At 46.7% G+C, this 14,545-nt stretch overlaps 2 protein-coding genes across 3 annotated transcripts in view; one reads left to right on the forward strand and one right to left on the reverse strand.

Moving 5' to 3' along the window:
- IGLON5 (IgLON family member 5) overlaps positions 1 to 14,545 on the reverse strand; it is a 766,795-nt gene that overhangs the window by 30,122 nt on the left and 722,128 nt on the right. The gene's annotated exons all lie outside the window — the stretch shown is intronic.
- Positions 1 to 14,545, forward strand: part of LOC143933630 (hepatic and glial cell adhesion molecule-like) — a 29,590-nt gene that overhangs the window by 8,423 nt on the left and 6,622 nt on the right. The window lies entirely within an intron of this gene.

A 14,545-nucleotide genomic window follows, 5' to 3' on the forward strand; every position in this document is an offset into this window, starting at 1 on the left:
TTGCAAAGGCGCAGAGAGCTACGCCCCCTGTTGGAGGTGCTCCGCGCGAAAGGTATTCCATACCGCTGGAGGTTCCCATTTGCCTTATCGGCTACATATGGAGGGAGATCTGCCCTGTTGCGAGTCCCGGAGGATTTGAGACACTTTTGTGCTACACTGGACTTGCCGCTTATTGAGGTTCCCGATTGGTACGCTGAGTTTCGCCCGCCGGCAACCAGACGAGCACCCATCGCTATGGAACCCATGGATTACCAGGATTCCCGATCCAGAAGACGCCGCTCGCCTTCAGAGCCCAGACAGCGTTCAACCAGGCATGGCTCCAGTTCGGGTAACAGCCCTCCAAGAGCTCCGTACCCCAGGAGAGCGCGCAGAGATCGCTGACTCTATCCGGCTGTAAGACCTGTATCATGGCTTCCTTGACTCCTGTTTTCTGATGTTCTCCTTTTCTCCTTCTTCTCACTTTTCTACGCTGCTCTGGTTTCCCCCCTTTCTCCCTCTTTCTGTCTATTGGCTATAGTATCAAGGAATCTCAGGTCCTGTCTCCTGCATGGGATCGGCGGTTACCAAAGAGTCTGCTTGGTCATCTCCATACCTATTGAACTTTTGGTTCTTTAATCGGCCCAACTTTACCATATTGGCTGCTTCTTACCCAGTCTTAGCCGAAACTGTCATAACCGATTTTGGTCTGCCCTCTTCAATGGCCTGGGCCTGACTCCCGGAAATAAGACAGGTTTGAAGGGTCTGCCTATCTGTTTGTTCTAGACTTTGTCTGCGGTTGAAGATGCATCCCTGAGACTTTCCAAATTTTTGGCAGGCACAGCACCTAGACTTTTGGTTTTCTTGCTATGTGTTAAGCACGTGGATCATCTAATCCTTTGCTCCATAGTTCATCTATATGCCTCGTAATATGACTAACTATGGCCTGTGCATGGCGATCGGTAATCGGGGTGTCGAGGTCAGAGGTTGGGAGATCTGCAAGTTCTAATCTTATTTTTACCACTCCCTTTTTTTTGTTATTCATTATTATTTCATTTTAATGTATTATATGTGTTTGGCGGCAGGTTGTTTACGGCCTCAGCCGTGCTCAGCGGGCTCTGGTTATTGCGTGGTGCTCACGCTGTAGTCACATCCCAGAGGTCGCTTCGCTTGCTGCACTGGAGCCTGTGGGACAGGCGCCGCTAAACACATTATCCCTGCTGGGTTTCTCCCTCTGACACCGGACCTCTAAATAGATGTTATCTGCAGGTTTTTTTTGCTAACCTCACTTTTTGTTCTGTTATATTTATTGTTGGGAGCACCAAGGGTGCATAGTATATCCACTGGTGCTCCGTACTCTAATGACCATCTCTTTGAGTATATGCCCTCCATTGTGGACTCTCAGTCCCTGTTTGATTCCCCTTTGTGTTTTTTCTTTGGATTGGACCTGCAGCTGACAGGGGAGGGGGTAGCTCCAATGTTACTAGGTGGGGGAGTAGGCGAGGTCCCCGGAGTTCACCTACGGAACATTTCTGGGTGGGAGTCCAGTAGGCCCCCCGGTATCCTTCACTTGTTACGATGGTACCCTCTGCAACCTTTCCCAGATAGGGAGCGTTATTTGCTAGGGTTTTATGCTGCCTAGTATTATGCCAGTTACCTATTTAAATATAGACGGGGGGGAAGGGTGAGGTGTCTTCCTGCTACACTCCTCATGGCTGCTAACTTAGCTATGCACATTTCATTTTACAGTAGCTCTAGCGTTCATTGGTTTTTACTTCTTTGTTCTTTACTGCATGGGGTTTTTTCAGTTGAAGCTGGAGCACCTTCCTCTTTACCTGGCTAGGCCCCCGGGCATGCACTAGTGTTTGCATGCATTTTCAGGGTGCATTTTCTACTCCCTCCCCCGTCAGTGGTGACCCTAAATGTTGGGGTCCTTGCTGCGGTGGAAGGGGCACAGTCCTCAAAGAGGTGGGCAATGTTTTAATCACCATAGACTTTGAAGTTACTATGTTTTGTTATGATTAAATGTTCTTCTCTAGGAGAAACTGGGCCGTTTATTGGCTTGCGGATAGTTTAGCCACATTATGTTTACTTGTAATATGGTAATAGGTGTTGAGGTACCACTTGAATATGACTCCCTTAAGAGAAATTTAGGTTTGATTTTTAGCTAAACCTCCAGAATGGGGGGTTCCCAGGATTAACTGGGTCCCCCCTGTTCTCTTTCCTCTCTTTTTTCTTAAATCCTCGATCAGCGGGTTTTGTGATGTATTCAATTACACCCCTCTTCGGTAACGCCGGGTTTACTCCCCACACGGTGGTATCAACGCGAACTGTTTTTATTCAGCCTCCAACCCAGAGTATCCACCGACTATTTCCGGATACTGGTCGTCGGGATCATCCCCACGGCCTGAGTTGGAAGTGGGAGCAGGCCTTTCACTCCCCCGGACTAACACTTCGCAAAATCTCCTCTTCCCCAACAGAGCCTTACCGCTCCTAGGGGGGGAGGTATTGTGTATTTGATTTTTTTTCTTTTGGTTCTCTGATTTTTGGTTTTTGGTTTTCATTGTTCTCCAGTCCCTCTTCTCACGATTTGGTAATTCTTCCCCCATTTTTTAGTTGAGTGCATTGCATATTAAATCTTCTGCTTCTACTGGTACATTCAAACTTTCTACACCCTGCCCATTCTTATAAGCGGTTTCTGGTCTGACAACCTCGCACTTATAGTATGGCGCCTAAACCCCAGCTAAATGCCAGCGACTCGCTCAAAATAGTTTCCTTAAACGTACGAGGGCTCAACATTCCAGAAAAGAGATCGCAGGTGTTGCTTTTTGCTCATAAGTGCAGGGCTGCCATACTGTTTCTTCAAGAAACTCACTTCAGATCCGATGCCATCCCCAAGCTCGCCAATTATCGATTCCCGACGGTGGTACATGCTTCTAATCCCATATCTAAATCAAAAGGGGTTTCCATCCTTATAGCTAAACACTGCCCTTTCCAGGTTGTAGACACCTTGTTGGACCCTGAGGCGAGGTACATCTTTATAAAAGGCAAACTGAGGGGCAAACTTATCACCTTAGCCAATGTATATGCTCCCAACTCGGGTCAACCCTCGTTTTTCAGTAAAACCTTGGCCAAACTCGCCTCTTTTCAAGAGGGCATGCTCATCCTGGGAGGGGACTTTAATGTCCCGTTAAATCCAATCCAAGACACCTCTAATGGCTCATCCTCTCTCACTTACAAAGCTTTACGCACCATCAAATCACACTTACAAGATTTATGCCTTCATGACTCCTGGCGCACACTACATCCTCAAGGAAAAGATTACTCCTTTTTTTCCATCCCACACAATAGATACTCCAGGTTGGATTATCTTTTTCTGACGCAGAGGGATTTACCTTGTCTCCATGATGCTTCCATTGAGGCAATGTACATCTCTGATCATCATCCGATCTCCATGACCTTGCGACTTGCAGACAACCCACGTTCTCCCCCCATTTGGAGATTAGATCCATCCCTGATCTCTGATCCAGAGATCGCTGCTTCAGTTCAGGAAAATTTAATTAACTATTTTAAAGAAAATCAATCTCAGACGATTGACCCAATGTCTGTATGGGAGGCTCACAAATGTACAATCAGGGGGGTGTTCCTGCAAGCAGCGGCGAAAAGGAATAGAGAGGGGAATCTCCTTTTAACACAGCTTACAGACCGTATTAAGAGTTTAGAAAATACCCACAAACTGTCCAGAGCAAGGGACACCTTTGCTGATCTGAACCAAGCTAGGCAAGAGCTTCTCCAGCTCCTAAATTCCCGTATCAAGAGGAATTTTATGCTTTCGCGTAGATTTTTCTATGAATATGGGAATAAATCCGGTAAGCTTTTAGCTAGAGCCCTCAGAAAGCAGCAGGCAGCTAGAACCATTCATTCCATCACTGACCCCAAGGGAGAGAAAGTAGTTTCTAACCACTTGATAGCTGAACAATTCGTTCAGTATTATTCCAAACTATATAACATTAAGGATCAGGTGCCCCGTGATGACCAGCTGCAGAGACGACTTGCAATTGACCATTTCTTACAAAATTACGCTCCCCCCTCCATTTCCTCTGAGATGGCCATCTCTTTAGATACCCCTCTCTCATCCTCGGAACTGGAGGCGGCCCTTAAACAAATGAAACCTGGGAAAAGCCCGGGACCAGATGGCCTTACCACTTGCTATTATAAAGCCTATATATCTACGTTAAAACAACATTTCTTAGCGGCCTTTAATTCACTTTCAGTAGACAAGCCACCCCCCAGAGACTTACTAAGAGCTCATATCACTGTAATCCCAAAACCCAATAAAGATGATACTCTAGTCACCAACTATAGACCCATTTCTCTGCTAAATGTGGATCTGAAGATCTATGCCAAGATTATAGCAAATCGTCTCCTCCCCCTAATTCCCCACCTTGTGTCCCTAGACCAAGTGGGGTTCGTGCCGGGTAGGGAGGGGAGAGACAATACGACGAAAGCGCTTTCCATTCATCACTGGCTGTCCTCTTCTTCACAACTGGGTTTTTTCCTCTCATTGGACGCGGAGAAGGCGTTTGACAGGGTGGCCTGGGACTATATGGAGGGAGTTTTGCGGAAAATCGGCCTCCCTGAAAAACTGATTTCTTCTATTATGGTACTATATGCTGCTCCAACTGCCCAGGTCAGGGTGAACGGCCGGCTGTGGGACACCTTCTCCGTGTCCAATGGGACCCGTCAGGGCTGCCCGCTATCACCTTTACTTTTCATTCTTACTTTGGAACCGCTCCTCCGCAGATTACATTCTAATCCAGACATTAAGGGGATACAGATTGGTGATAAGACTCATAAAATAGCTGCCTTTGCTGACGATATCTTACTTTTTCTTACTGAACCCCTAGTCTCTATTCCCAACCTCCTTGCGGACCTTGATACCTTTAAAGCGCTATCCAATTTGCAAATCAACTTTTCCAAATCTGAAGCCCTGAATATCTCCCTTCCCACAAATATTATAGAGTTATGTCAAAAAAAATTTCCCTTTCGCTGGAACTCCACAGCGATCACGTATCTAGGCATTAAATTACCGTCTAAACTGGACAACTTATACTCGGCAAACTTTCTCCCCATCCTCCAAACCATCCAAAAAGATCTCAAAGCTTGGTCTACCGGCCTATTTTCCTGGTTCGGTAGAGCGGCGATTGTCAAAATGAATATCCTGCCCCGCTTGCTTTACCTTTTTCAAACAATTCCAATTAAACTCCCTCCGGCATTTTTCAAATCCCTTCAGTCTAGTTGTGCAGCTTTTATTTGGAACGGCAAACGAGCCAGAATCAGCTATGCCAGACTGTCCTTGCCAAAAAACAAGGGTGGTATTAGTGTACCTGATTTCAAGAAATACTATTGGGCTAGTCTCCTGGGTAGAATTGTGGACTGGAATGTCCACTCAAATACTAAAGCTTGGGTGTAGGTGGAAAATGCCTTTTCCTGTAACCTGATCAAATTTCTACCATGGCTTAAACCTGAACATGTCCCACTACCTTGCAAACAACACCCTCTAATTGCTAGTACTTTGCAGGCCTTTCGTTCTGCGTGCTCCGCACACCGCATTTCCACCAACCAAAGCCCGATGACCCCAATAAAACATAACCCAGCGTTTCCTGCAGGAAGTTCGGATTCGTTTCTCTCAGGTCTGTGGCCCTCTCCTGACATCAGCTCAACTTTTTTTTTCCAATACTCAATTTAGACCTCTCGCTGCACTCCCCACACTTCCCTCGGGACGCCCCTTCCCGTTGTGGGTGTATTTCCAAATTAGGCACTTTTTAATGGACAGACAATTTACACTTGATTTCTCTAGACAACTTACGCCATTTGAAGCTTTATGCAACCAAACAGAACCTCAATGTCATGTCATTTCCATCATATATGGGATGTTTTTCGCCTCATGGGACATTACGGATAACTCAGCCGTTCGCAGTTGGTAAACTGACCTTTCTCAGTCCATGACGGAGTCGGCATGGACCTCCATTTTTGCACACATTCATAAAGGTTCGTCCAACGTATCAGTCCAAGAAACTAATTTTAAAATTTTCACAAAATGGTATCTCACACCTGCCAAGCTTCATAACCGTGACGCCAGTGTCTCACCTTCTTGCTGGAGATGTTCGGAAAATATAGGATCTTTTTTACATGTTTGGTGGGCCTGTCCCCGCCTCCAGCCTTTTTGGACGGAGATTCACCGTCTTATTTGTCAGATCACCATGTCCGCCATTGATTTTTCCCCTGCAGCTATGCTACTCCACCACTCTTCCACCCCACAGAAAACGTACCACCGTTCACTAGCTCAGCATCTGCTAGATGCTGCCAAGATGTGCATTCCACCGTTATGGAAATCCAAGTCTTCACCTTCTGTCTCTGATTGGATTAAGAGAGTATCCAAAATAGAAGAAATTGAAAACTTGATTTGCCAAACCAAAGACACACCCTCTAAATTTTGGGCCACTTGGGCATGCTGGCACCACTTTAGATCTTCTGATGAATGTACTCAACTACTAAATGGGGTCCCTACGCCTTAGAAAAAGGAAGTAGTAACTACTTTTTGATAGGACCATATTACTTCTGTTCTGTTCCCCCCTCTAGCATCCACGATTTACTTAGGTTCTTTATTGTCGTTTATATTCTTTGGTACACGACGCAATTATATAAGGTTAGTCCCTCATGGGTTAAGACCTTACCCTCCTATTTACACCTAGATAAGAGTTGCTACGGACTAAACTCCCGGGGGAGGTACACCAAACCCTACTTTGACGCTGAATAGTTACACCTTTGCATCTTGTCGAATAATTTACTGTGTGTTTTATTCTTACTCACAAGTAACTAAGATGTTTATTCACCATTGTACTCTTTGTTCAGGGCTTAAATGTGGCCCCTTTTCTTTTATTTACCTTTGTTGCTTGTGCTTATTGTAACCTTCAATAAAAGACTTTTGGAAGAAACTTGATGTTAAAGCGGGAGTCCACCGGGACTCTGCGTTTTTTTTTTTTTTTTTAAAAGCCAGCAGCTACAAATACTGCAGCTGCTGACTTTTAAAATAGTGACACTTACCTGTCCAGCGCGCCCGGGATGTCGGCACCCAAAGCCGATCGCTAGGTTGTCTGTCGGGTCCTGCCGCCACCATCTTGGGTATGGGAATCAGGAAATGGAGCCTTTCGGCTTCATTTCCCGGTTCCCTACTGCGCATGCGCGAATTGCGCTGCGCAATAAGGACGCTCCCCGCTGCCTCTGGGAGCTGTGTGTTTCCCAGCAGGCAGCGGGGCACTTGCGGGAAGGGGCGGGCACTTGCGGAAAGGGGCGTAAGTTACGCCCCTTTCCGCAGAGAGCTGTCCCGGAAGTGGGTGCAGTTACCTGGATTATCCAGGTAACTGCACCCCCTCCCCCCTGAAAGGTGCCGATTGTGGCACCGGAGGGGGGGAGGGTTCCGATGAGCGGAAGGTCCACTTTAGGGTGGACCTCCGCTTTAATTTGCTGTTCACTCTTGCACAGCAACATTTCCTAAATAAGGGCAAGAACGTGTTCTGTAGCCATCTCTTTGTCTCCCCCCCCCCCCCCCCCATTCTTGCCGTTCACTCTTGCACAGCAACATTTTCTAAATAAGGGTAAGAACATGTTCTGTAGCCATCTCTGTTTTGTCTCCCCCCCCCCCCCCCCCCTCCATTCTTGGTTCCTGAAGTATAAGATTAGCCTTGTATGCATACATACACTAGACACCCGCTCCTTATGTTTTTACCTATTAGTACTGGATACATTTTCCACTGCAATCAGTGAGAATGCGTCTGTGTTCCCATGATATGCTCCCTTGTGATCCCCATGCGTGGGTGACCAGTGGCTTTATCATTTTTCATGTGCATCAATAAAATTGATTGTACTAGAAATCAGTATAAATGCATTGAAAAGCACATCATTGTACATTAAAACGGAACTTCAGTAATTTTTCAACTTTCAATCTATAAATCTTCTGCCGTTGTTATTTTAACTTTGTATAGTAAAAGATTTTTTTCTGCCAGTAAATCCCTTCAGCCCACTTCCGGTTTCTTGTCTGGTCATTAGCCTAGGCTTATGACATCATCCACAGCTCTCACTCACTCTCATGAGAGTTTGCCAGACAGGGAGGGGGGGTGAGTCATTAGAGGGCCAATAAGAGCTGCAGAGCTGGAGGTGTGTGTCAGTGTAAATCCAGGAAGTGGACAGGCAGCAACTTCAGCTGCCCACAGTTAAAATGGATGCAGCCAGACTCTGCAGCATATTTGGCAAGTAAAAATATACACAGAGTATATCAAAATTATATGCAACATGGTTGAAGGGAAGCTTCAGAATGGCAAAGATGTTTTTGTTACATATTATGGATACCGGTCAGAATGTCATTGACCGATAGTAATTCACATGTGGCACAATAAGCACTTAAAAAGGAGTGCAATTGGCCAATAGATTTGACTGCAACATATCTCAGATTTGCAGGGACTTCAAAACGCAGGGGATATTTATTAACCAAAAGCGATAGTAGACAGTCTATATAAGCGTCAACAAACCACCAGTCAATTGCATAGGATTCTATCCTATGGCTAAGGTCCTCATATAGTCTTGCACATGGAGTGGGATAGTGTGGCTCCTTCCGTCTGCCAGGTTTTTGTGGTCTGTTTAAAATCCCAATTTAAGGAACCCATTTTTCACAATGTGCAATACAATGTGCTTTAAATTGCACACCAAAGCTTATTAACCTGCGTCAACGTGTGTTGACCTCCTGTTTGGTGTATATTAGAACATGTGTGACACTTTCAAAAGCAAGATACCTTGGGGTGCCTATTTTAGGAGAGGCTCCCATCAACCCTTCTGAATTGGTAGAAAACTGCATTAGGATAGGGGGTCTGGATAATGGGCAGGGTCAGAGGCGTAGCTTGAAGCTTGTGGACCCCGATGCAAAAGTTGACCTGGGCCCCCCCCCACTACTTCCAACGTGTGTGCAGATACACCCACAGATACTCAAAGTGGCTTAAGAGTTTTGAGTTCCCAGAGTTCTTCTTTACATCAGAGGACAGGGATCACCGCTGGCGAATTAGAGGACAGGGATCACCGCTGGCGAATCAGAGGACAGGGATCACCGCTGGCGAATCAGAGGACAGGGATCACCCCTGGAGAATCAGAGGACAGGGATCACCCCTGGAGAATCAGAGGACAGGGATCACCCCTGGAGAATCAGAGGACAGGGATCACCCCTGGAGAATCAGAGGACAGGGATCACCCCTGGAGAATCAGAGGACAGGGATCACCCCTGAAGAATCAGAGGACAGGGATCACCCCTGAAGAATCAGAGGACAGGGATCACCGCTGAAGAATCAGAGGACAGGGATCACCCCTGGAGAATCAGAGGACAGGGATCACCCCTGGAGAATCAGAGGACAGGGATCACCGGAGGTGCAAGTCTTTTTCCCATTTGTCAGGGAAGTGGGGTAAGTAGACATCCCTGGGTGAGGAAGTACAGAGAATCTCAGCTGGTGACTAGGAGACACTGAGCAGTGTCCTACCTCACCTGTGACATTGGTCCCATCGTGGCTGCAGGACGGCCTTCTCTTCCTCTTGCCTCGCTGAGCTCGGTTACAATTCCATGTTGCCAGCACAAAGCACAGGCACTTCCCCATCCTGGGCTCTTCTCACCTCGTGCTCCTCTCCACTCAGGAAACGTTTCACACAGCTTCTCCCCAGCCAATGGGAACAGAGGGGTGTGGACTGTGGAAGGCAAAGTAGAAGTCCAGTGCTGGAGCGTGGCTGTGGGGCCCTAGGGCAGATCGGAGCTGGATTTTGTGGAGGATATGATAATATGACAGGGAGGCTGCAGGGGCCCCCTGGAGCTAGGGGCGGGGTTGCGATTGTGACCTCTGCAACCCCATATGCTACGCCCATGGGCAGGGCACTGAATGTAGCTGCAGCCTTTGGTGATGATGAGGATCACACTTGAGGTCCTCCATATTAAGAAAGTTGACCACCATTGTTCTAGAGGGTTTATCCATGGTATACTGTACATTTCATTCATCGGTGCTGAAAATTCCACTGAGCTTGAGATGCAGTGCCTTTAGTGGGCACAATGAAAATGGTGAAATGGTTGGGTTTTTGTTAGTGGAATCCTTTACGTCCTCAGGTTGCGGCAGGTCTCCAACAGCCATAACCCCCCTAAGGCACCAGGCTCCCCAGATACTAGTAAGGACTTATTTTCAAAACACAGGAGGAGGAAGTCTCTCAGTGAGTGATCGCATGAAAACCTGAACGCTACACAAATTAGTGTCCTTGTTTCTTGACAACTGGAAGTTCCAATATCTAGCTATTGGTTTTTCGGCCCAAGTTAGAGGTTATTTTTCAATTTATAAAATAAATGATCTTTTATATTACAATACCTTTTATTTAACAGACCCGGTGGGGAATGTTACAGTGAAACAGTCGCTCCAGGTGGTGAGTGAGAAGACATCTGCAGTAAATATAATGTCATGGTTATGCAGTGATCTTCCTGTGTTTGCTTAACTTCCCTCATGTCTTCAGACTAAGAAGCCAGCTACTTCCACCTGGTGGTTTTTATAACCTCTCCTCTAAGCATGGCTCCACCCCAGGCCCTATCAGGGAGCCCTATATAAACCTGTGCACTGCAGGGCTCAGTGCTGATCAACCATTGTGTAGCCTTTGTGTATTAGCTTCCTGTTTCCTGTCGTGTGCTCTGCTACTGATTTCCGTTACCGACTTTGGCGTGTTCTGACTATCCCTGCTTACCTGTGACCCTGACCTTTTGGCTTGTACCCGACTATTCTGTTCCGCTTGTGGCCCCGACCTTGGCTTTGTCCCTCACCATCCCTATCCTCCTGTTGCCTACTGTGGGTGTGAGCTGGGGGACCCTGGGGGTCGCGACCTGGAGCCAGTTGCAGCCAAGTCCATCCTCACCACTCGAGGCTCTGGTGAACACTAGCTGGCTCTTAGACTCCGCGCCCCGGGGAATCTTACGCTCTTACCCCAGTGGGATCTGTTCCCCGTCTGCAGCAGTCAGCCGTAGGGTCCACAACCTTGCGGTGCACCCCTAACCCTACGGTGTGCACTTGTCACCTCGCCTCTAGGTGACCTGACATATAAGCTGTAACGCCTCTAGTGGTTACATTGAGGCAGTGATATGGATGAAGGATGGCCAGTCTATAACTAATTACAGCACCTACAATCTATTGGATGGGAATCAGACTCTCCAGATAATGCCACCCAACAGGACGTCCAGTGGAAACTATAGCTGCAATATAACCAACGCAGTATACTGGAGTTCGGGGTACCTCCAGCTCCGTATCCATGGTAAGTTGTAGCACAAAAATCTGGTCTGTGTCACCTGTGACTCCAACATACACATTCTTAACAGTGTGATGTAACCCCCAACACTCTTTTGGGTTTAGTTCCACTTTAAAAAATAATAATGTAAAAATAGGAGTTTGCTAAAAAACAAAACAAAAAAAAAAAACAATGAAATGTATCATATTGTGATTAATATAAATCTCTATTAATATTGATATGTATTATTATTACTAATAATAATAATAAAACATTTTTAAAATATACACACACTGAATATATAATAATATTACCGTATATACTCGAGTATAGGCCGACCCGAATATAAGCCGAGGCCCCCAATTTACCCCCAAAAAAACTGGCAAACTTATTGACTCGTGTATAAGCCGAGGGTGAGACATGCCTGTCCATCCCTGTGTGTGTGTCCGTCCATCCCTGTGTGTCCGTCCATCCCTGTGTGTCCGTCCATCCATCCCTGTGTGTGTGTCCATCCATCCATCCCTGTGTGTGTGTGTGTCTCCATCCATCCATCCATCCATCCCTGTGTGTGTGTGTCTCCATCCATCCATCCCTGTGTGTGTGTGTCTCCATCCATCCATCCATCCCTGTGTGTGTGTATCCATCCATCCGTGTGTGTGTGTGTGTGTGTGTGTGTGTGTGTGTGTGTGTGTGTGTGTGTGTGTGTGTGTGTGTGTGTGTGTGTGTGTGTGTGTGTGTGTCCAGCCTACCTGTGTCCCGAGCCTTTGTCCCGAGCCTCCGTCCCGTGCCTTGCCTCCTTGCCTCCGTCCCGTGCCGTGCCTTGCCGCCGTGCCTTGCCTCCGTCCCGTCCCGTCCCGTGCCGTGCCGTGCCTTGCCTCCGTCCCGTGCCCTCTTCGTCGGCGCCTCGCGGCCATTGTAAAATTCAAAAGCTGCGCCGCCGCCTTCGCCTGTGATAGGCGGAACACTGAATTTCCCAGCAGCCTGTGTTCCGCCTATCACGGACATCGTATCATCCTCGTCCGTAGTACGAGGATGATACGATGTCCGTGATAGGCGGAACACAGGCTGCTGGGAAATTCAGTGTTCCGCCTATCACAGGCGAAGGCGGAGCCGGAGGCGCGGCTTTTGAATTATAGAATGGCCGCTGTCTGTCTGCTCGACACGCTGATCGAGCGGGCAGACAGCGATGACTCGAGTATAAGCCGAGGGGGGCACTTTCAGCCTCAAAAAAGAGGCTGAAAATCTCGGCTTATACTCGAGTATATACGGTAACACGTCTTTATATATCATTACTAATATGTTCATATTAGCATTAATTAAGTATATATTAAATATTATCATGATCACTGATAATAATAATAATAATAATAATAATAATAAACATCTTGGCCCAGCTTCCGATGCTTCCAGGAGGTGCAGGTGACGTCACCTCCATTGAGGCCCAAAAACCCTCTAGCATGCACTCTTAGGCCGCGTACACACGGGCGGACTGTTCGCCCAACTTAGTTTGTCAAACAATCCGACAAACAGTCCGCTCAAAATTTGCATGAGCGGACTTGACCACACACGATGAACGAACAGTCCGCTGAAAGCGTGCCCGATGACGTGAACGGCACGTACGACGGGACTAGAAAAACGACGTCCTATACACTGCAATGCAACCTTCGGCATGTAAATCCTTTCTGAGCATGCGCGGAACTTAGTTTGACGAACAAGCCTACACACGAGCGGACTGTCCGCTCAAACCAAGTTTCAGCGGACTGTCTTACGGAAATTCCGAAAAACTTTGTTCGTCAGACTGTCCGCTGAAACTGTCCGCTGAAACTGTCCGCTGAAGCCCACACACGAGCGGACTGTCCGCTGAAACACTGTTCAGCGGACAAAGTTGGGCGAACAGTCCGCCCGTGTGTACGCGGCCTTAGGCTCAGTTTACACCTATGCATTTTTTTGGTGCTTTATGCAGAAAACGCACTACAGTTCATTTACCATGGCTTCCTATGGGATGCGTTCACAACTATGCCTTTTTTTCCAGCCACTGCATTTTTGGAAAGGGTCAGGGACTTTTTAAAAATGCAAAACAGTGCTTTTTTTTTTTTTTACCTTTTTGGTTCAATAGACTTCAAAAGGAGTGGCTGCAGAAAAGCATGTAGTGTATTTTTGCCACAAATTGCAGAGTTTTCTCTAAAAGGGGGGCCAACGCTTGCATACAACTTTTATTTTACCCTACCATAATAGCAACAGAACTAGTGGCAGGCAAGCCAAATGCACCTGCCAAGAAGGTGTAAATCACTGTGGTACCTCAAGCTACTACAGGAAAGCCTGCGGTCCACCAGATGCTGTGCCCAGCAGCTTTTAGACATGTGCGATTAGTTTCGTACGAATTTACATAAATACGTACATTCGGGAGGATCTGAAATACGAATTGCTAGGCTTCCAAATTGTATACGGAATTTAGTTTAGCATTTTCGGATCCAAATTCCTAACAAACATTCCTAATTGTTACGAAAAGTTAACGAGCCTAAAAGTTAAAAACCCAGGAAGTCAGCACAGCACAGGGATGTTGGGAGCCCCTCGTAATGATAAATTCATCATAGCGAACATTCGTAATGGTTTACGAAAAGTTAAACGAACCTAACGAAAATTTGTATTTTGTACGAAATTTTGGACACAAATTATGAAATGCGAATTAATTCTAATATGAAATGGAACGGAACAAAAACAAAACAAATTTATTGACGGCACACATGTCTAGCAGCTGTCCTTCTGCATAATGATCACAAGGGATCACTCATTCAGTACAGGTGCCCTTTAGAGAACTCCTTGCATTTTTTTTTTCATGGATTACAAAGCATTCTCAGATTGGACGAGGTAAAGAGGAGTTCTCTGAGTGGCAGCGGTGCCGAGTGAGCATCCCCTCTGTGGTCAGTGTGCAAAAAAGGCAGCCACACAGCACCCAGAAGACCGTGGCCATCACTGTAGTAGCTTGGGCTACTACAATGATTTACGACTTTCACAGAGGAAAATCAGACATTACATTACATATGCATTCTTACATTGTTCCAAGCTGGCCCCATATCATCTCTGGAGTTCAGCTTTAAAACTCCACATTATAGCTTTTCTTAAACACTAAGGGGAAGGTGTGACGGAACCGTCCAGCACCCAACTTTGGAGGAAGCTATTTACAGGCGGAAGCACCAGTCTTGAACCAGGAACCAGATATTAT

This window comes from Lithobates pipiens, unplaced genomic scaffold (genome assembly GCF_037356315.1).
Source record: "Lithobates pipiens isolate NorthernLeopardFrog02 unplaced genomic scaffold, aLitPip1_a1.2 Scaffold_27, whole genome shotgun sequence".
In the NCBI taxonomy this organism is placed as follows: Eukaryota; Metazoa; Chordata; class Amphibia; order Anura; family Ranidae; genus Lithobates; species Lithobates pipiens.